Here is a 5,000-nt window from a genome sequence, read left to right as displayed (position 1 = left end):
AATGTGGCCTAAATAGAATATACTTTTCCTTCTAACTCTCCTGCACTTTCCGGTTCAATTTGTGTTTTAATCCAGTGTTGTGCATCGCTTAACAAAGGGGAATAATTAATTGGAGTGTTTGTTCAATGTTTCCACTTTTTTTCCCGCATTTTTCCCTTTTTTTTTTTAGAACGATAGACAAATATTTTAACCCCTTCAGGACTAAGACGCATTTTTTTTCATTAGTTTCGGGTATGATTAGACTATTTTATTGCCATTAGGATGGAGGTCAAAAGATGAATGGGCAGGCTTAAGATTAATGGGCAGGCTTCACTGTTCTTATCCCCCCATTAGTTTCTGAAGGTGTATAAAATCAGCAAATAGTAAGTAGAATTTATATGAAAATGCGTCACAGTACTGAAGGGGTTAAGGGGTTTCAAGACATTTGTTCTTTGATTTTGGCTCATTTCTGACTTCTTTCTAAGAGAACCAGCACTTAAGTGGGCCTTTTATTTCTATATTTTGTTGCCCTTGGCTGGCTTCCCTCCTGCATAAAAAAAAAAATTCGTTTCATTAACAACATTGTACTAGATTTATTCACGCGTCATCTCAGCAACATCCAAGTTTTCTTTCTTTGTTTATGCTTCATCAGTTGTCTTTAGCATCAGTGTTTCTTTTCCTCTATCCACGCGGCACATTCCCAGTACAAGCACGCCCGATTCCCTCATTGACTTTCACCACGACGAGGAAATAAAAGTCAACATTTACACATGAAAGAAATGTTATCACCAAAATGATTCTTAACCCCTTCAGTACTGGGACACATTTCTGCCTTGAGATTTGTGTGTGGTCTTGGTCTTGCCTCATTGTTGACTCCTTCAGTACTGAGATACATTTTTACGATGATTTTTGGGTACGATTAGACGATTTTATTTACATTAGCAAGTATCTATGGAAGTCAGAGGATTAATGGTCCACAGTCTTCACTATTTTAACCACCACACGAGTTTCTGGAGCTGTATAAAATCACTAAATGGTAAGCGGAATGAATATGGAAATGCGTCAAGGTTTTGAAGAGGTTAATGCAGGTAAGGTTTGTCTCGGCGAACTGCGAGCGTTACCAGCCTCATTCCACTCCATGACTATTGCGACGTCTCCCCACACACGCCATACGCAGCTGCACTCTGTATAATATGTATGCATGCAGCCATAGACGCAGGCATACACGCTTCAGTTTGAGAGTAGGGTCTATTGGGTAAAGTTACTAGTGTTATGGTGATCGTGTTGAGGTCCGTATTTAGAAACGCTTTGCTCTCACCACGACTGTTTTTCAAGGCCACAGAGATGATTAGCGGGGTTTTCAAGTGTGTTTCTACAGTTAATAATGTAGAAATCCTGTCACTCTGCCTCTAGAACCGTAAAAACATCTTGAAAACCCCGTGTCACTTTATATAAAGCCTTTTGAAATAGTGGAGGTGAAGCACACAAGTGTTTGAGAATATCAGCCTGAGCACAGCTGTAGGAAGAAAAATTTCACCACGACGAGAAAATCAAAGTCAACATTCACAGTTGAAAGAAATTATTATCAGCAAAATGATTCTTAACCCCTTCAGTACTAGGACACAATTTTGCCTTGAGATTTGTGTACCATTAGACCACTTTATTGACATTAGCAAGGGACAAGAGATAAATGGCCAGTCTTCACTATTTTAATACCCCCATGAGTTTCTGAAGCTGTATAAAATCGCCAAATAGTAAGCAGAGTGAATATGGAAACGCGTCATGCTACTGAAGGGGTTAACATAGACAAATAATCAAATATCACAGAAAAATCATATCAAACAAGTAAATAAAAAAAGTCAGCCTCATAAACAAACAAACACAGACAGACAGACAGAAGCCATTTGACTTAAGAGACGATTAAATTTGCATAAACAACATAAACAACCAGTCAAGGAAAACAAAAAAGTAAACAAAAGAAAAAGAAAAGAAAAAATACTTAAAACTTTACGTGTGTGTGTGTGTGTGTGTGTGTGTGTGTGTGTGTGTGTGTGTGTGTGTGTGTGTGTGTGTGTGTGTTACCTGATGGTGTGTTGCCCCTGCGACGATAATCTTGATAATGGTAAAGATGACTTCCTCCTCCATGGCTGCCGGTACGAGTCCTCACCTGCAACACCGCGGCCACACCAACCATGTAACAACACCACCACCATCAACACCACCACCACCAACACCACCACTGACAGTCCTAGCACAACACAATACAACACAACACCAACACCAGTTCACCACAAAAATCACAACATCGAATCTTCTTGACACCAAATCACGTCATCACCACTAACACCAGCTTCACAGCACATCATAACACAACACCACAACACCACAAAACCATTGTCACTAAAACTCCATGCACCATAACCTAACCTAACCTAACCACACACCACCACACAACCTACATCACATCACCACCTTTCCTTTCCTCACCACACATCACCACATCACTACCGCTCCTACCACACCACCACACCATGTCACCACCACCTTGTACTGTCACCACAAGTTCCGCTCCACAACTGGCGTCACCACCACCACCACACCACCACTTCATCACCACACGCACGTCATGAGAAGATTGTGAAGGTCAGAACAAGGTCATACTGTGCTGTGGCTACTCTCTCTCTCTCTCTCTCTCTCTCTCTCTCTCTCTCTCTCTCTCTCTCTCTCTCTCATTTTGTACTTATTTTTCTATTATTTTTCTCCTCATCTATTTTATTTTTGTGTTGTTTCCTCTTCCTCTTCCTCTTTCTCCTCTTCCTCCTCCTCTTTTTGTTGTTCTTTTTTCTTTCTCCTTATTATCATTCCTACTTTGCATTCTCTCCCCTTCCTCCTCTTTTTTTGTCATGATTTTTTCCTCTTTTTTCCCTTCCTCTTCCTCCTCCTTATCTACATCCTTATCTACCTCCACCCTTCCTCTTTTTTTTTTTCCTCCTCTTTTTTTCTATTCTTCAATTCAATTTTCAGTTTACAAATTTTTTTTTCGTTTATTCTTTTTTCACTTCATTTTCTTGCTCCTCCTCCTCCTCCTCCTCCTCCTCCTCCTCCTCCTCCTCCTCCTCATCTCTTTTTGCTCCTCCACTTACTTCTTTCATCATCTTCTATATATTTTTTTCCTTTTCTTAAATTTTTTTAATATTCTTCTTCCTCTCTTTTATTCGTTTTTTATTCGTCCTCCTCCTCTTCTTTTTGGCCATCTTTTACCTCCTCCTCCTCCTCCTCCTCCTCCTCCTCCTCCTCCTCCTCTCACACACACACACACACACACACACACACACACACACACACACACACACACACACACGGAGAAAAGAAAGGACAAGGTATGGGTAGAAGGAAGGAAGGAAGGAAGGAATGAAGGAAGGAAGAAGGGAGGAAGGTGAAGGTATGCATAACAAAGACCAGATGCAGTGTGGCCGGTAAGACAAGGAATACAAAGGAATACAAAGGAAGAGCAAACGGCAAGGACAAGGAGGAGAGAGAAGTGAAACAGGTAGAGTGAGTGAGTGAGTGAGTGAGTGAGTGAAGAGTGAGTGAGTGAAGAGTGAGAGAGTGAAGAGTGAGAGAGTGACTGACTGACTGAAGCACGTAAGAAGCTCAAGTATAGCTAAGAGGAAGGTAAAGAGCCAGACATAAGCAGTAAATAAAGCGTTAATACAAATGATACACGATACGACACACACTGATCAAAAACACTTACGTATCAATGAATATTTGACTAAAACAATCTTAGAAAACAATAACGAAAAAAAAACACATTACAAACTTAAAAAAACAGTAAAATCAATTAAAACAACACAATTTCACCTGAACAAAACAAGAGAAGCTTTACAACCACAGTTAAAATTATGAACCTCAAAATTAACAACAAAAAGAAGTAGAAAAAGAAAAAAATGAAGCAGGAAGTATCAATTTAAGATAAAAGCTGAGAGGGATAAACTTTCAGCCATATCAAGAGCAGGGCATTCGAAAAAAGGTTTCTTATATTCTAAAGGAACGTGAACACAAACATTTCCGCGTTAACTGACAACTTTTTAGCAGATTCCAGCCAGCGATATCTAGAAGGAGTTTCCGGAGGTTCTTTCAAGACGTCTGCGAGGAGTTAGTGAGGTTTCTGTATCGTCAAAGCAGGAGGAGGAGGAGGAGGAGAAAAAATGAAGAGGATGAGGAAGAATAAAAGGAGGAGGAAGAAAAGAAGGAGGATGAAAAAGAAGGAGGAAGAAAAAGGAGGAGAAAACAAAATAAGGAGAAAGGAAAAAAGGAGGAGATTGGATGGAAAAGGAGGACAAAGGAGAAAGAAGAAAGAAAAAAGGAGAAAGATGTGAGGAAGAATGACAAGATGAAAAGGAAGAGACAAGAACAAAAAGAAAAAGAAAAGAAAAAGAAAGATACAAAGAAAAATAATAATGGTAATGATGAAAAAAAAGACGAAAAAGAAATAATAATGACTAGCCATCTATAGTCTACCCATACAAAAAAAAAAAGGAAAAAAAAATAAACAAGCCATCTATTACCAACCAAAGTGGGTAAACAAGAATACAAACTGCTCTGAGTGAGAAGATTACAACACATTAAAGGCTCCATTACGAAAAAAAGAAAACGGAGAGAGAAAAACAGGTGAATATACTAAACATTATCGTATCTACTAATCAGAAGGTGAGCCACTCCAGGTAAACTCGCCAGGTGACCCCACACAGGTAAAAGGTTAACTGACACCTGGAACAAACAACAATAAGAAAATAAGGAAAAAAAAAAGGCGAATTATTTACTGAAAGACAAACTGACTACCATCACCACTACCATCATCACCATCATCACCAACGCCACCACCAGCTCCACCAAGCCCAGAGACCAGAGACCTTGAGTTAGTGAGTTAGTGAGTCTCGGGTCCTGGGCTGTGATCCGGGTTGCTTCCTGGGTGAGGCGTGTGTGGCACTGTGTGGGTGTGCGTGTGTTGAATGGCA

General features: G+C 39.9%; 1 protein-coding gene across 8 annotated transcripts in view; it reads right to left on the bottom strand.

The window, feature by feature from the left end:
* The window catches only part of LOC123509873 (chondroitin sulfate N-acetylgalactosaminyltransferase 2-like), a 168,881-nt gene that overhangs the window by 41,336 nt on the left and 122,545 nt on the right, over positions 1-5,000 (bottom strand). For 2 of the 8 annotated variants that reach the window (XM_045264465.1, XM_045264461.1), the window contains exon 2: positions 2,062-2,146. The exons of 4 other annotated variants lie outside the window; for them this stretch is intronic. The gene's annotated coding sequence lies outside the window, so the exon portion shown is untranslated. Of the gene's footprint in view, positions 1-2,061; positions 2,147-2,523; positions 2,567-5,000 lie in introns of those variants that run through there. 2 more of the 8 variants (XM_045264462.1, XM_045264459.1) reach the window with 2 other exon arrangements.

Source organism: Portunus trituberculatus, chromosome 27, assembly GCF_017591435.1.
Source record: "Portunus trituberculatus isolate SZX2019 chromosome 27, ASM1759143v1, whole genome shotgun sequence".
NCBI classification, from domain to species: Eukaryota; Metazoa; Arthropoda; class Malacostraca; order Decapoda; family Portunidae; genus Portunus; species Portunus trituberculatus.
This window is presented reverse-complemented; position numbering and strand designations above follow the sequence as displayed.